Source organism: Drosophila yakuba, chromosome 2R, assembly GCF_016746365.2.
Source record: "Drosophila yakuba strain Tai18E2 chromosome 2R, Prin_Dyak_Tai18E2_2.1, whole genome shotgun sequence".
Taxonomy (NCBI): domain Eukaryota; kingdom Metazoa; phylum Arthropoda; class Insecta; order Diptera; family Drosophilidae; genus Drosophila; species Drosophila yakuba.
In genome coordinates this window covers 3,946,478-3,965,233 of record NC_052528.2, presented here as the reverse complement: position 1 = coordinate 3,965,233, position 18,756 = coordinate 3,946,478, and the positions used below count along the sequence as shown (strand labels likewise).

At 38.9% G+C, this 18,756-nt stretch overlaps 1 long non-coding RNA gene across 1 annotated transcript; it reads left to right on the top strand.

Annotated features, from left to right (window-relative positions):
- Positions 1-6,294: 6,294 nt before the first annotated feature.
- Positions 6,295-9,503, top strand: LOC120321088. Its single transcript, XR_005560632.1, has 2 exons — positions 6,295-6,412; positions 8,251-9,503. It is a non-coding gene; the product is annotated as an uncharacterized LOC120321088 (long non-coding RNA).
- The last annotated feature ends 9,253 nt before the right edge of the window (positions 9,504-18,756 follow it).

The window sequence follows — 18,756 nt, the reverse complement described above, 5'->3', positions numbered from 1 at the left end:
ATGTATCTGTCGCCCTCTAAAACTTGTGTAATTTCAAACGGCCCTTTAAACTTTGGGCTTAGTTTGGTTTGATGCCTTTCTTCGCTTTTAAGTAATACAAAATCTCCTACTTGGTGTCTAAGTATTTTTGCCTTGTTTTTATCGAATCGTTCTTTGTCGTAAACTGCAGTGGCTAAAACATTTTTTTCAGCCTGTTCCCTTACGTTTTTCAGATCAACATCATTTTCTAGATCACTAGGTGGAAGTAGGCCTAAAGGCCGAGCTACCCTTCCCAATAACATTTCTAAAGGACTAGCCCTTGTTACACGGTTAGTTGTACAATTAATTGCTAACTGTACATCTCCTAGCACATCCTGCCAAGACTGCGTTCCTGTCTCTGCCGCCGTTAACATATTTTTCAACGTGCTCATTGTCCGTTCCACTTGACCGTTAGCCCGACTAGCACCGGTGGCAATCAAGTGCAAGTTTATTTTGTGATCAGAACAGAATTGACTAAACTTCGCTCCGGTAAAACACCTTCCCTGGTCAGCTATTATTCGGTTTGGTACTCCAAACAATGAAACAGAGGATTTAACAGCGTTTATACAATTCTCACTGTCCAACTTAAGGGTATGATATAGATAGACATACTTAGTAAACGCGTCTACCTGAACAATAATGTACTCCTTCTGGTCACTCTTGCCACTTAATTTCCCTGTTATGTCGATGTGGATGGTGTGCCAAGGAATATTAATTTTCGGGATTGGATGCAGTTCAGCCTGAATTTTTCCTGAGGTGGATTTGGACATTTTACAAGTGATGCAATTGTCAACGAATTTTCGGATGTATTTTGACATATTATCGAACCAATAAAAATCGTAAACTTTATCAAGTGTCTTTTCAAAGCCTAAATGCATTATTGACTCGTGAACTTGGTTTATGACAGACCATCTGAACGCACGTGGCACTACTGGTAAACAACGTGTTCTGCCATTTCTCTGTATTTTCCGATAAAGAACTTCTGCCCTTAGTTCATAGGTTTTTGCGATATCTTCAGCAAGAGAAAACTCTTTTAATCTATTCACAATTTCCGCTATGTCAGAGTCTCGCCGCTGTTCAGCAATGAGCCAATTGCTAGAAATTTCGGCCAAATTAACTCTCTTCTCTTCAGTAACCTTAGCGGCAGAAGTTGGCTTTGTAGATATGGGATTTCTCGACAAAAAATCAACATGGGCCATTCTTTTTCCTTCTCTGTATTGAATATCGAATGTAAATGACTGTAAATAAGCCCACCAGCGCTGCGCTCTAGGGGTCAAATCTTGTTTATTTCTTGAGGCCTTTAGTGAGTTACAGTCGGTAAAAACAGTAAAGTTCCTACCCAACAAATAATGTCGAAAATGTTTAATAGCGTTTACTACTGCTAAGGTTTCCAGCTCATATGAGTGGTATCTCGACTCTGCAGGTGAAGTAGTTTTACTATAGTATTCTATTACTTGGGGTTTGTTATCAATTTTGTGCAATAAGATTGCACCATATCCACTGCAACTTGCATCTGTATGCAGCTCAATTGGATAGTTGGGGTCAAAAATAACAAGGACTGGTTTATCAGTAAGAGTAAAAATAACAGTCCTCCGTATTTCTTCATGTTCTGTTTTCCAAATAAATTTATTTTTCTTTGAAGTTAAGAAATATAACGGTTTCATCAACTGCGAAAATCCCTTTATAAATTGTCGGAAATAGGATGCCAATCCAATAAATTGCCTAAGTGACGTAACTGACTGTGGAGGCGGAAGAGCAGTCAATGCTACAATTTTCTGAGGGTTTGGACGAATTTCCCCAGCACTAACACAGAAACCTAAATATTGAACCGATGTTTTTAAGAAAGAGCACTTTGTTATGTTGAATGAAAACCCAGCATCTGTCAAAATATTTAAAACAATCTCTAACCTTTCTAAAGCCTCACATTGATTTGCAGCAGTTATCATAATGTCATCCATATAGACAATGACATAAGAGTTGGCTAGATCACCGAGAGCCTGCATTACTAAGCGTTGAAAAACAGAGGGCGCATTTTTAAGCCCGAATGGCATCGACAAAAACTCATATTGGCCATCTGGCGTCACAAACGCTGTATACTCAATGGATTCAGAATTTAATGGAATTTGATAGTATCCGCTGGCCATATCTAAGCATGTGAAATATTTAACTCCCCGAAGTCTATTTATTTGGTCCTGTATAAGTGGTAACGGGTACTTATCAGCGATTGTGTTTGAATTTAACTCTCTATAGTCAACACAAAGTCTATCAGAACCGTTCTTTTTTTTTACTAACAATATAGGGCTTGCATAAGGTGAGCAGCTTGGTCTTATTATATTGCATTTCAACAGCTCATTAATTTTTTCTCGGACTAAATCTCGCTCGCATGGACTTAATCTATAGGGCCTTCTTTGAATAGTTTTTCTTGGATCGATTAACCTAATTTTTATTTCGCCAACTTTAACTTTAGTGCATGGAATACCTTTTATAAAACAATTAGAGTACTTTGACAATAATGAATTAAGTTTTATTTTATCTTGTCCTTCAAGCTCGGTATCAATATCGGCAGGCTCGCTACCAGTACATAAATTAATTATTTTTGATCTTATAATTTTAAATTCTTTTGAAGAAAGTGCAATATCAAAACCCTGATTTAATATTTCGCGACCAATGACAATATCGTTTTGCATGTGATCATCCCCAATTACATAAAACAAAATCTCGATACAGTTTTCGTCAATTTTAACGTTACTTAGAATTTGTACCGTACTACATATCCCATTACTGCCTATGCCTTTTAACATAACAATATTATTCAATCTTTTACCAGAAAATGTGGTACTTATCTTTTCTTTCATCAGTGAACATTCTGCTCCGGAATCAAAGGTGACTTCAAAAATTTTGCCTTTATGGTTCATATATCCCTTAGGTACTGCAACGCTGCACTGCTCCACTCGCTTTTCCCGGATGAATGTCTTCTTATCAGACTCCTTCTGCGTACATTGGGTAGATATGTGTCCGCGCTCTCCGCACTTGTAGCACGTTACATTTGGTTTTCCACGTTGATGTTCATCGTATCGGTCATGTCGTTCATTATTACTTGCATGCTGTTGTTGTTTCCGGAGTCTGCATTCAAACATCTTATGTCCAAATTTTCCGCAAAAATGACACTCCATCGATAATGGCTTTTGTCGTTTCGGATGAGCCTCAGTTTGTTGCTCCACAAAACCGCTTTTCCTTTTATTAAAAGTGAACGCTTTTAATTCGGACTGTAAATCCCCTCTGGATTGAACATTCGATGTGAAAGTTAAACGCTGCAGTCGGTTATCAAAGCTTGCCAGCAATGCAAGAGTCACAGATACAGCGATTTCTTCTGTTTCCATTTCACGCCACTTCGTTGTAAGTTCTGTGACCATACGGCTTGCATGAGTTGCGAGACATTCGCCATCAGTCGGTCGCTTTGTCAGCATATTTAAAAACATTGCGGCTGGTGTTTCCTTTGTGTCAAAGCGTTGTATAAATATTTCCTTGAATTCGAGCCAGGTTATATCGGCGTAACACACTTGGGATAGCCATTGCGAAGCACTACCCTCCAATGCAGAACTTAAGGCCACTACCAACGCACTGCCTTTTAATGGATTTTCTTTCAAAATAATTTCAACTGTAGTACACCATGATGAAGCGATGGCGCCAGTCTTATCTGGGTTATATTTGGGAAGTTGAACCGATTTACTTTGCACTGAGTCAGGGGTCGTTGTTTGTATGGCCCGCACTAGTTCAATTAAGTTTTTATTTTGTAGTTCCAATATGGCACGCCATGGTCCATCTACTGATGAAGGTAGAGGGCCAGATCCCACTTCTGATGTCAAATTACGTTCAGGATCCATCGGGGCACTGTGCGTTTCGTTCTTTACGGTAGCGACGATCGATCAAGACTAACTCATCGCCCTCAAACTACTACCTCTTTTTATATGATTCCTTGAACCGCACTCGACGACGATGTCGCGCCACATTTGTGGTAACTCTTGCACCGCTACACAGGCGACGCGCCACCGTCGCCTTGCTCCAACGGTTCCTCGAAACGAAGGAACAGAGAGACGAGCAAATTCAAATACTACGAAATTAGAAGTTGTCCGACGCTCAAACGAAGGAACAGAGAGACGAGCAAATTCAAATACTACGAAATTCCGATCTAGAATATTCCATTCTCCGACATATACTTTATATGGTCGGAAACGCTTCCTTCTGCCTGTTACATACTGTTCAGCGAATCTAGCACACCCTTTTACTCTACGAGTAACGGGTATAAAAATACAAGCGATTTTTTGCGTTACCCCAAATCAAGGGTGAATTGCCATGTATTTGATTCCAATACTTTTTTAAATGGACGGGTAATTTGCCTTAAAAGTACAGATATTCGGCCATAATTAAAAGCAACAAAAAATAAAGAAAAGTCTGTCTTGTTCTGGTTTCCGCTTTATTTTATTTTCAAAGAGCACATAGAGAGAGCAGTAGATATGTTCTGCGTTTTCGTCGATCTTTCGGGAAGTAATTGCAGTAATTGTTGTGACGACAAGTGCATTACAAAAGACATGGATGATCTTTTGATGGAAATGGGTGGCCTTCATTTTTTTTGTTTTTGGTAAGTGTTTAAGTATCTGTTAAATATTGTGTATATCAATACGTTAATTATAAAACAATAATAAGTTTATTTATGTAAGGACAGATATATAAAGGTTACATATTCTTTCCCGTCTTTCCGTTTAAAATAATATTAGAAAATATTATTATTCAGGGCTTTCAGTACTCTCAGTTTAAGAAATTTTTCTACATTTTTTAAAAATTGCCTTTGATTTTAGGAAAGTTCACCTTAACTTTAGTGGAAATCACCAAATGCAAGTAAAATCGCCATAGATTTCACAAAATTAGGTCCTAGTTCAAAGTACCCTAAAATAAGGAAAAAAGGACCGTAGTAAGTAAGTTATCAAAATTATGCTCAATTTTAAGCGTTAATTTTTCTAAAATTAAGGGCTTAAGCCCTTTTTAGGTCGTTTCTCTAAATGTGCAGGGGAAAAGTGTGATTTTTAGGGCGATTTTGGGTAAGCATTTGGGTATGAGTGTTCCGGTGAAAGCGCTTGAGGGGAGCGCAAGCGAGAGTCGGTGTTTACGTAGGACGCTGTCCTCAGCCGGCGACGAAGAGCACGGCCTTTCGTGAGCCGTCGGCTTTGGTTTGTTGACCTGGTTTTTAGAGCGGGACTCAGCGAGGTGAGCAGACACTATTGAGCCGGCGATCGTCTTGCACTTTCTGGCTCTGAGCACGAAGCTCACTTTGCTTCTTTTCTGCTTGCACTTTTTTTTAGCTATTAAATTAAAGATTTGATAAACAAAATATTATGATAGCGATTTTTTATCGCTAAAGCGCTCTCGCGCTACATGTTTAATTTATATAGGCTTTGATTGTTTGTATTTTTGGTTTTTTTTTGCTTTTCCGGAGCACGTCCGCCCTGGTCGAGTGTCGCTTATTAAGAATTAGGTATTTTATTTATTTATATGCCTATTATATGGGGTATTTCACCATAAAAGTGCAACCTATTTTACCTGATTCTTGAATATATAACCTTAATTCAGGGAAAAATGCGAAGCAATTGCAAACTTTCAAAAGAGGCTGTCGTTGGGACTTCAGAGCCTCAAATGCTAACCTCAATGTCAAACTGGTTTATGTTTTAGTTGCGGCATACAGTTTATATACTACGGCTAGAAGCCGAGCAAGAAAACTAAATGCGATATCAGAAACTGTATTGCAACACTAAAAAACCAACTCTATATACATATATATACATATTTCATATAACAAAACAAAATAAACCGTACCTCAAGCTTGTCTTGGAAATATGTTCCACAAAAGGAAACCCTTGTAAGTGGAATTATTGCCCGTTTTTGTAATGTAAATTGTATATGTATAACAAGAATTGTATTACAGCTGAATAACTTTAAGGCAAACTAGCCCAACCACATTGTTTAAGCCCTATTATATTTTGGGTTAAGTAAAGTAATCTTTAATTGCACGGGCATAAACTTCAAAGAGAACTTTACCTCAAACTCCATGTTAAGCAGAAAAATCAATACATATCACATATCCGGAAAAATATAGAGCTTCTCTATATGTTCCGTTTTCTTTTGCTTACTGCGCAAGACCACCGCGGATTCGTCGCACTTTGAATTTCGCCGCTGGAATTAAAAGCTTGTCGTTGCCGTCACCGGGCGAACAGTTCTAAAACGTTCTAATTGGCATAATGCCGAATAAACTTAAGTCCTGTCGTTAGACTAACAACGCGTGGAGGAAATTATTTTATAACCGTTTCCGACCCTATAAAGTATATATATCCTTGATTTCTCTGTACGTATAAACGTCGAAATCTCGGGAACTATGGCCAGATCGACTAGGCTAGTGATTTTAAGATTTTTTAAATTATATTTCGTACTAGAATTTTATTAGAAAACAATTTTACGTTGTAATATGTAATTCGTTTTTTTTCCTTTTTTATAAATAATCTTGCCAGTTGCCAAAACGATTTGGCCACGACCACTTTAACGCCCACAAGCCGTATAATGCTGTGACGCCCAAAATTTATAAAAATATTTTGTTTTTCTTGATTTTATTTGTCCTCCTGACCATTTCTATCGATGCAGCCAAAAAATTTTTACATTTCTAGTTCGCACTCCCACTAGCATGCATTCAGCTCTAGTCTTCTTCGTACAATAGCTCTGTACGCTGCCAACAGGAACTTGGCCTCCCCCCACGTTTTTCCTTACGTATTCTGATGTGCGGAATATCATTGATAAAAGCTGAGACGAAAAGAGGCTGCACACACGGGCCACATACCAAAATCACGCCTACATAAGCAAGATAGGATATAGACCGAATATCAATCATCGGCGCTTTACGTCTTTTTGTCTGGACCATGAACATCGGTAAAAAGATGTTCTACAGCCAAAGAAACTTCATCGGTTTTTTCTAATACCTTGGGATTGAATACCTCTTCTATTGTCCCTAGCAGAAGGGGTTTAAAAAATTGCAGTCAAAGTTGCAGATGCTGCAATATTTTAGCTTTTTGCTATTTTATCTGCTAGCGATACTACAAATTGAACAATTGATTCTGCTTCTGCTTTTAAGAAAATCTGCAGTCAAAGCTATAGCAAAAATCAAGCAGCGACGTAAATCAGAGATCTGCAGCAGTTGTTATACTCGGTTTTCGTTTAAATGGGTATACTATATTCGTTGAAAAGTATGGAACGGGCAGAAGGAAGCGTTTCCGATCATATAAAGTATATATATTCTTGATCAGGATACATAGCCGGGCCAATCTGGCCATGTCCGTCTGTCCGTCTGTCCGTCCGTATGAACGTCGAGATCTCAGGAACTAAAAAAGCTAGAAAGTTCAGATTAGGCATACAGACTCCAGAGACATAGACGCAGCGCAAGTTTGTCGATTCATGTTGCCACGCCGACTCTAACGCCCACAAACCGCACAAAACGGCCAGCGCCCACAATTTTGAAAAATGTTTTAATATTTTATCATTTTTGTATTAGTCTTGTAAATTTCTATCGATTTGCCAACAACATTTTTACCACGCCCACTCTAACGCCCACAAGCCGCTCAAAACTGCCACGCCCACACTTTTGAGAAATGTTTTGATATTTTTTCATTTTTTATAAGTCTTGTAAAATTCTATCGATTTGCAAAAATGTTTTTCTAATGCCCACAAACCGGCAAAAATTGCCAGGCCCGCACTTTTGATATTTTTTCACGTTTTTGTTAGTCTTGTAAATTTCTCTCCGTTTGCAAAAAATCTTTTTATCACGACCACTCTAACGCCTACAAACCGCCAAAATCTGTGAATGTTGAAATTTCTACTTGGCATTTTCTCTAGCGGATATGGGATAGCCCGGGAACTCGACTAAAGCGTTTACTCTTGTTTTTTTTTCTATTTGGTGCATCAGAGTTTTAACCTTATTTAAAAATTTCTTTGTAATAACTTTGGGTCGACATAAGATACATCTTACTTTCAGGTAAGTAAGTACGACGAGGAAGGGGAATCACGTGGGGGGAGCTAGTGGAGGCTTAGAGGGTTGGGTGGTAACTTGAGCGCATCGCTGCCAAATTTCTCAAAAGGAAATAAACAAAAATCGTTTAAATTCGCTACAAAATAAAACCGTCTTTTTATTTTAAACAGGGTGACATTTTTGAGGCGCAAGGAGACTGCCATTTATTAAAGACTGAACTGGTGAGCGGATTCTTTCTTAAATTCTGCTTTAACTTCGTTTGACGATTCCGTTCTTCATGTCAGGCTAGAGCTGATCGATGAGATGCAAAAAATTAGAAAAATTCTGAGCGAGCTTGAAGAATCTGATTTGGATGAAATTAAAAGTAATTTGAGTGCACCATTTAATGATGTTTTCGTAATGCTTAAATCCTCAGTTCTGTGGGAAATTTCAAAGCGCTCTTCGCAAATGCATTCGCCCTCTACTCTTGATGTCGGCATTTCGCCGTGTGATTGTGGCCATCAGCAGCGCTCACTCTGGAACTCACTATAAAATTCGCTGAAGGCTAGGCTAACTGGCTGGACTTTTATTCTATGTTAACGACAATAATAGATAGTCATCCCCTACCTCACAAACACAGAGAAGCTACAGCATCTTCGATCCTGTCTTAGGGACTGGAAATTTCGGAGGGCAACTATGCCATAGCTTCGTGGAATTGTTAAAAAACAGATTTGATAATCGGCGCTTAGTTTTTCAGGCTAAATTCTCGGGCTAAGGATAGTGCAAAGTGGTTCCGTTTCAATGCTTTGTGACCTGTCTGATAAATTAGAAGCTCATATTCGGGCTCTAAACGGATTGGGTACAACGGAACAAATTGATGGATTCATTATTTTCCAAGTACATGTCCAAAAGCTGTATACGGCGAGTCAGGCCAAATGGGAGGACCCAGCCTTAAAAAATGTAATTCTAACGTGGGAATCCATAGCATTCCATCCATTTCTGGAGCAGCGATGCAGGACACTGGAGACTATGGATTTCGTCATGGCAAGATATGCGCCAATTGGGAGCTAATCGTACATCTAATATGCGTAGCTCAGCCATTCTCGCCACAAATTCAATTTTATTTGCATAAAGTATAAAAATTAAGCTACAGACTTGAAACTTTATACATTTTGTTGTTGTTAAAGCACAAATAGTTTGCACACAAAATTTGGCCGTGCGACCACGCCCTCTCTTGCCTCCCATATTAACTACCGGTATGACTCAGGAGTCAACGAATTTTTATTGTTTTTTTAAATATAATAAATGTGTCTTGCTCCTGCATTTTGGTAAGAAAGTTTCGGCGTCCCACTTGCAGTGGTGTTTTGGAGTTTTCAAAATCACTAGCAAGAATTGTTATCTTAGTATGTTTGGAAATAAATCGGTCTAGATTTCTTTTAATGAATAATTCAAAATTGACTATTTTTTTTGTCAATCTGTTCTGTCTTTTCCGATTCCAGATTATTGTTGTTGATTGCGGAATAAACGTAATCTGAAACATAACTTATTTGCCTCCAAATGTCCAGGAGGTCGCTATGTCTGAACTCGAACTTGCCTACATAAAATCAAATTCTTAGAAAACGAGCAAAAGATATTACTTTACCGTCAAAGACAATAGTTAAAGGTACAAACTGACGTTTTTAACTTTTGTCAGAAATTGTCAGAAAATGAGTTATACTCCACGAAGCACAGGGGACACGTTAGAATTTTCTATTAAAATACACATAAATTGGATGTTAAGCAACACAAAACAGTACAACTACACATTTATTAACTACATACGTTAAGAACTACATACATACTTTGACCTTTATTTACCATATATTACTATAATTATTGGATGTGTATTAACAATCGTGCAAAAATAAGCAAATAATTTGGCGCGAATTGCCTTCTCGCCATCACACTGCACTTTTAAAAGTTCATAAAAGACTTTAGTAATGGTTTCGGTCAATATTGTTTTTGGTTTTTTATTTATATGATAAATTTTCTTTTAGAAAATAATTGATAAAGGACGATATATTGACATAAAAATTTAGACTTAATGACAAAAAAAACGAATTCTGGACCATAGTGAAATTCAAGGCTTTAATATCGTCGTACGCTTAGCCTAATGAGAAAACTCCACCAATTCGTATTGAAGTGCTGCTTCAGCGGTTTTTGGGAGGATTGCGCCGAGCCCATTGTCTGTGCTACTAGGAAAGAGCTTGACCGTAAGCGCATTTCGTTAAACACTTTACTCGTTTGCCTTCTGGCGCATTTATTCTTTTCGATTGCCAGCCAAGTTCAGTTTAGATCTTTTGAGGGAGTCCTCTGCAAAGATTCTTCTTATCTCTTGAGAGAAAACTAGAGCAACGTCCAGCCGTCAAGGCCCAATACAAGGCTTTCATTAGGAAGTACTTGCAGATGGGACATATGTCAGAAGTTTCGACAGAAGAATCCAGTTCCGGGCGGTATTTTTTGCCTCATCATTGTGTCACAAAGCCTGCTTCTTACCCAGCTGTGAGGTCGATGCATCAGTTGTTTATGGATGAGGAGGCGACATTTTTAGTGGCTGCTGAGTTTCTTCGCCGTAACTTTTATGTTGATATTTTGGTATCTAGCGCCAGCTCCAAAGAAAAAACCAATATAATCCAGCAGACGTCCGCGCTCTTGTCCAGAGGCAATTTTTAACTAAGGAAGTTGTGTTCAAAGTTTGGAGATCTTCTTGAAGTTTGGCGATAGAGGCGAATTTACAAAAACGCTAGGATTCGCCTGGAATCCGGTGTCTGATCAGCTGTTGTTCTCATTTTCAACCCTCCAATCAACATCAAGGTTTTACCGACGTTAATCACTAAGTCCAAGATTTTTCTTTAGCTGCTGTGCAAGGATAAGTTGTCCTGGGACGATAGTCTTTCATACCGTAGCTGACTCCTAGCTCGACGTATAGCTGAAATATGTAAATTGAACGCATTCGAAGGGAAATTCTAATGCTGGCGCGACTCAACTGTGGTCTTTTCTGGGATTTGGGAGGAGCCCTTAAGATTGAACGTGTTTGTAGCAACTCACGAGTTGACCGGTACAATGAAATGGCGCTACATTCCCACTGCATTAAATCTTCCAGATATTCTTTCTCGAGGAGCTCTTCCCAGCGAGCATAACGAGTCCGCTTTGTGGGCCCATGTACCGGCCTTTCTGAGTAGCCCCAATCCTGATTGGCCACAAACAGTATTAACAGTGAAGCCAATACTGGAACTTCGTCGAAAAATCTTGCTTGTAAAGTCTTCTTACACTGATATTGTTGAATGTTATAAGTATCCGAATTCATTGGCTGCTTTGCACGGTACGTTTGGATACATCCATAAGTTTTGCAACCGCATTCGACATCACGGGCTTACTGTCACTGACGTTTAAAGTGGGACTACCCTGTGGCTGGGTCTGGTTCAGCGTGGTCCTTTCTGGAATGACATCCTTTCAGACCAAGGGGGTAATACAGCCGTCTAGGTGACTTGCCTCGCTGCCACCCTTCATTGACCAAATTGGACTTATTCGGTTGAACTTTTCGTTGGATTTCAATGTCCGCCACCCAATCATCCTCCCAGTTACTATGGCCATTATAAATCACGCTCATGAGCGCAACCTACATACTGGTCCTCGCGCTCTTCTCAGCATAATTATTTTTTTTTAACTACTTGCGCGAGCCTCTTGGCCACACCTCCAACCCAACCGAACGAGGGCCGCTGCCGTTTATCGTACGGCTCGAATCGCGGGAAGATAGACGCGATATAGACGACAGTAAAAGACGAGGAAATATATATATACTAGTAAGATCTAAGAATTTGTTAAAAACGTAATTATTGATCGCTTTAAGAACGGCAGAGAGTCAGAATTAGAGATGACGGGATAGAATCTATTTTAGTCAGAACATAATAGTCTGTAGGGATCATTATAGTTAGATCTAGATTGAACCTGCTTAAAACCGTGAACTTTAGCCGACTAACCAAGTCGGAACTATCAACTTCACCACGAATAAGGTTAACAATAAAGACTGTTCCAAGCATCGTTCTACGGTTAGCTAAGAAGGGTAAGTTAATTAACATTACTCTCCTGGAATAAGGAGGTAATCTAAGCTTTGCATCCCAATTAAGGCGCCGTAAGGCGTTCCGGGTAATCTTCATATTGTGGACTCCAAACAGGTGATCCATACTTGAGGATCGGACGGACTAGAGATATGAATAAGGTTTTGGTCATGTAAGGATCAAATTCCTTTGACCACCGTTTTATAAAACAAAGCACACCCCTGACCTTATTGACAATAGGCGAAATATGGTATGAAATATGGTCACCAAGATCATCGTGTGTGAGTGTAAGTGTACCCATGCTGACATGGTGATATAATTGATCTACAAAGGGGTGAGTGAGGAGTGAGGAGTGATAACGTTTTCAAAAAGCTTAGGGATAGCAGACAATTTGGAGATTCCTCTGTAATTGCTTGCATCCGATTTGCTACCCTTTTTATGGAGAGGGATCACAAAGGACTCCTTTCATATATGGGGGAACTGTGAAGATTCCAGAGATAAGTTAAAAAGTTTAAACAGTAGAGGTTTGCACAAGGCTTCCGCACAGAGTCTAAGCACACAGCCAGGAATTCCGTCGGGACCTGGCGAATAGACAGGCTTAAATCGCTGAAGATCATAAAGCAGTGAGCTTTCGTTTAGAGTGGGACAGAATAATAAATTCGACTCTGATACCGCGTAAGAGTAAGGCCGTTCGGAATGAGGTAACGTAGAATATGTAGTTTGAAAAAACTTGAAACTAGATCGGCTATTGCCTGATCCGAAGTTACCGTAGTATTTTCAAAAAATTGCGAGGAAGGGTAACTGGTTGCTTTGCGCTTAGTGTTAACGAAATTATAAAACTGTTTGGGATCCTGTGCGAACTGGCGAGCACTTACATATTTTATATAAAGTCTGGACTTAACATTTCATAGATATGTGAACTCTTTATTAAACCAAGGAGGTTTGTTAGAGATGGACGGATAGTACATCGGAACACAAGAGTTAAAAACTGATTTAATTGCAGTATAAAAAATATTTAAGGCATCGGCCATTATGTTGCCAGAATAAATATCGGACCAATTAAAGCCAGATATAAAATGATTTAGCCTCCGAAAGTTTGCCTTACGAAAACAATGAATTCGTTTGGTTGACTTATCTGGCATCTAGGCACTCTTTTATTACGGTACCTGTGTCAATTGTCACCTCGAAAGTTGGATGGTATGGATCTTCTGGTTGACTATGAGGTGCTACTGTAGTCAGAAACACCCTTTCAGGACTTTTAACAAAGCATAGATCCAATAATCGACCAATAGAATTTCGAATATAATTAACTTTTGTCAACGATATGTCGAGCAAGCCGTCAATAAAGTCATGCTGTGTATAGGCAGAAGAATATTCGAATGTTCTTGTCTAAAGATGTGTTTAGACATAAGTAGACAAACTATAAATATGTTCTATTTATGGGCAGCAATAAACATGGCACGGGACAACATAAGTGGCAACTACAGATAAGTACGATTGCAGTACGATTATTGTCGAAGTGTCAAGAGATATGATCACGCGGGAGGTGATTAGCGCGGTCATAGGCCACAAACATAGATTTAAGATAAATCTCATCTGCATTGACCAACGCAGACTGCAGCGTCTTACAAGCGCTGCATTATATAATTAGATGATAAGAACCTATGTAAGAATGAATAAAAGGCGATGCCCTCGCAGTAGCGAGTCAGTTAGAAACACCCGAATTGAACTCATTAAGTGTACGCATTAGTTTATAGTGTGAACAGTTCTTCTGTGGACCACTTAGTGCCTAGTATATTAAAGTCACCTAGATCATCCAGTTGGTCCCTATCGGACAGTCTATTTGAAACGGATTGGATTGGATTGGGCGGACAAATGGTTTATATATTCAGGAAATTCAGAAGACGGCGAAATGTAAGAGCACGTAATATGAACATAGCTATCAGACAATGACTGCTTTACGCATAAGAATTCTAAGTTACGCAACTCGTCAAAAAGTACCACCTCTGACGTGAGGGTTGACCTAACAGCAATTAGGTCACCACCTCCCTGCCTGGAGGGACGATCATGCCTGTATACTGTGTACATACCTGGGAAAACCTCAGAGTTAAGTATCTCCGGTTTTAACCAAGTCTCTGTAAACACAATAATATGGAATGCAAAGGAAAGGCTATCTGAATACAAATTAGTTAGCTTACTATACAAGTCTCTTACATTTTAAAAACAGATAGTGAGACTAGATTTTAGTTTTTTGAAGATGAAGAAGTATAAGAGGAGGATTCGACAGTGATCTGGCCAAGTGTGGGAAGTTTAATCCTACGGACGCTTTTTTTCTAGTTTTAATCTTAGCTTCAAAGAAAACCGTAAACAGGGTAGTAAACAGGCGCGTCAGGTGTTTTCGAACGAAACCTCGCCTAATTGGGCACATCATGGCGGATCTGCCAAAGGAACGTCTCGATGTAACTCATGCGTTAGAAGTCACTGGCACCAACTTCTGTGAACCATTTTTATACAAGCCAAAGGCGCGCAATAAGGCTCCTGTAAAATGCTACGTGTGTGTTTTTATTTGCCTTGCATCCAAGACCATACAATTGGAGCTCATTAAGGATCGCTCAACAGTTGCTTTTTTGCACGACCTTAAACGGCTCATATGCACAAGAAGGAGGCCAAATTTGGTCCGACATTGCAACTAACTTTGTTGGCGCAAGGAACGAGTTGCATGAACTGTGGCACTTATTCCTCAGCGACGACCACACTAAGGCAGTGTTGGATTTTTGTCTAGCGAAGGAAATCGAGTGGCTTTTCATTCCTCCTCGATCACCTCACTGGTCCCGATTGTACGACGACAAGTACTTGTCTGATTTAACCTAAACGATAAGTCCTCTTACGATATATATTACTTATGTTCAACATTATCGATAAGGTCCCAACGATGAATACTGTTAATATTTAACAAGACGATCATGGACACGCGGGCCTATCCATATTACGCTGCACCCAAAAAAAACCTTACAAATAAATCTAATAATCGCCCAACTAATTAAATAACGAGCGTTTCGAGCCGCAATCGAAGTGGCGCACTCCCAAGGCTAGGTTAGTTGTGAATGACATGGTCCTCGTTAAGGATGAAAACTTGCCGCCCTTGAAGTGGCAAGCAAAAATCGCTTGAATTCGCTACAAAATAAAACTGTCTTTTTATTTTCGCAAAAATAGCTAATAAAACAGCTTAATAGCTCACCGACCAGATTGAAATAATTGTACGATAAACTACTAATAGAATTACATGGCATAACTATTCATGAGCAAAATAGGCAAAAACGTGGGCTATGCGACATAATAGAATAGGATCATCTTTTAAATTTCTGGCGCACTTAATGAAAATAATAAGGTAATAATTAACATAAAATATATGTTTTTGCATAAATTCAATTTAGTTTCATAAATTAAATAATGTCGTAGAGTTAGTAATGACCAGTTAGATAGCACTAACTACCAGAATATACATTTAATCAAAGCATCAACTTGGTTTGACAACAAAAATTACGAATTATTACTCATTTTTCATATCCCCATTAACCACAAAATCATCAACACCATTAAAATAATTCCCTATCCCGACCATAATGGGTATCACTTAGACTATTCTTATAATTTTTCTTGTCCCATCAAAAAATTGTACACTAAATCAAATAACCTTTTTATTTACTAAATTTAGAAAACAAGCATAAATTATCAAGAACCCCAACAAGAACTACAACGAGAAATGGAACCGACACAAAAACCAGTTGTTTGCATTGTACCCTGTAATGCCAGCCCTAGAATAGACAACCCTTTAAAGGGGAGGGAAGTGACGTATTCACATATATAGTACTGTTCGAAGAAATAAGAATATGCAGAGTGTGCGCGCAATGTAAACAATCCACAACCGGAGCAAGCGACGCCGCTCTCCCCAAGCTCTAAATCTTCAATTATTGTATACAATTTATATCCCAAGCGGGCGATCGCAAAATAATGTAAGCAAAGGGCCGTAAAAGTAAGATTTTTGTCACAAGAGTTTTTTCTTAAGCTGAGATAAAAAACAAGAGAGAACGCTATAGTCGAGTTCCCCGACTATCTGATACCCGTTACTCAGCTAGTGGAAGTGCGACACTGACAGTTTTTGGCAGTTTGTGGGCCTAAGAGTGGGCGTGGCAAAAAGTTTTTTGGCAAATACATAGAAATTTACAAGACCAATACAAAAATGAAAAAATATCAAAACATTTTCAAAAGTGTGGGCGTGGCAGCTTTGGGCGGTTTGTGGGCGTGTCAACATGAATCGCCAAATTTGCGCTTCGTCTATGTCTCTGGAGTCTGTGGGCTTAATCTCAACTTTCTAGCTGTAGGTGGCCCAGAGATCTCAGCGTTCATACGGACGGACAGACAGACGGATAGACAGACGGACGGACAGACGGACATGGCCAGATCGACTCGGCTATTGATCCTGATCAAGAATATAGACATATATTTATGGTCGGAAACGTTTCCTTCCGCCTGTTACATACTTTTCAACGAATCTAGTATACCCTTTTATTCTACGAGTAACGGGTATAAAAAGACGTAAAAACTATTTCTCCAAGTGTTTGACTCAATAAAACGTAAACCTTTCACTATATATATTCTTGATCACATTCGCTTCGCAAGTTTGTTTCCAAATGGCCAAAACTGTCACGCGATAAGAACAGAACAGAACTTTTTGGAAAAAGGATACAATAGCAGCACTGATGAACACGACTATTGACACATCGCTTCGACAATTTTGGGAGGGGAAGAAATATAAAATAGAAATTTTATGGTGAGCCAAATGACAATGCAAATGAGCGGGATTCAGCGAGTCTGGCGAAACTTATTCCTTATTTGAATACGTCTTAGAATGTGTAAGTTCGACTCTTCCGCTGACATAGTCAATATGTAAAGCAAAATCTTGGTCATTGTAGTCATCAACTTATTGTATGACCACATGATAAAATCACTTCTATAAATCACACATTTACTGGAGATGAGAAGGATTGTGGCCACTTGATCTTGGCTGGCAACAGGAACTTCTTAATAAAAAAGTTTACTTGTTGGACGAAATGCTAAACTACCTTATTTCGTCTGCCACGCTTTGTTAAAACCAAGATGGATCATATCGAATTTTAAGAATTTTCAAATGCTTCAACCATTGTTCTGGATTGGCTTTCACAGCAACCATCGAAGCTAAAAACACTTATAGCAAACGGAACGTCAGCATTATGTAAATGCCAAGGCTAACCAAGCAGACTGCACAACGCAAGGCAATGATGGTTATATAATTGCTAAGTGTCGACTTGTTGTGGAAAAACTAAAGGCTATTTATTTTGGTTTGTGTGTCTTGTCACATTAGCCATACACCTGGAATTGGCCACTGACTTCAGAACAGACAAATTTTCTGTCAAGACCTCGTCGATTTATGTCTTTTAGAGAGGTAAATGTTCCGAGAACTTAAATGTACAACGACGAGATAAAGCTGTTCTTACTGACAGGAACACCGTCACATTATCGCCCGCCAATGATGGAATCAAACGGAGTTTCATACCTTCACATTCCTTACACTAGGCGTTTCGTTAAGCTACACCATCATCGAGTTGTGGGATAGACGACCTTAATCAAATGAAATTTTGTAACGTGGTCGATGTAGGCTTCGATAAGTTCTTGAAACTTGTCAATGAGACTTAGTGAACCTTTCTTTTTTTCAAGTTTATGAAATCGATGATCACTTTTTTTTTTTACTACACTTTCTACCATCTGTTGGAATCCTGGTATATATTATGTCTTTTTATATATATCCCGAGTCGTCATTGATTTAAAGTGGCACTCCTTGTATGGTACACTGATAATTTCTCATCTCAATTCTAATTTTCAGGTGGCTTTGTTTTCATCGCTTCATCAAATACCCATATGGCCTTCGTTGTTGCATTTGTATAATTTTCTCTTAAATATATATTAGTTTTAAAATATCCTTTTCATCTTCTAGTACGCCTAAATAGTACGCCTTTGAACTGCCCTTAAGTATTTCGCTCGATGCAATCATGCCTTGTTGACCTTGCTATGTGGTGTGCCATCTACGATGATTTTCAATAAACTAAACAAAATCTTGGGTTCTCCATCAGAAAAAACTAAATAAAATATTTTTTGTAAATTAGCCCTACCCCAAAAACTCCAATATCATCGAATATCATAGTCATTTTCAAATTCTTTCAGAACTCTAGTTCAACGGAAAAGTTTTGTTGTCTCAAAAGTCGTAGATCCATCTTGTCGTCTAGTCTCTTTAAGTACACCATGCGTCTTCGTTGCATAAATCTCTTCTCAGGCGAATAGGTCGCCTTTTATTAAAATTATGTAGTATTTCGCCTTCCTTTAACACACTATTCTGCCGCTTTAAAATTAGTGAAATATGCTCAAAGGCTGTATTTCTGGCAAGAAAACGTCTTCCCCTGTCAGGACTCAGGGTTTTGTGCGTTGAAAACCTCAACGTCCGTATGAACATCGATATCTCGGAAACAATGAAAGCTAAACAAATAGATTCTAGTGACGCCTTGCCTT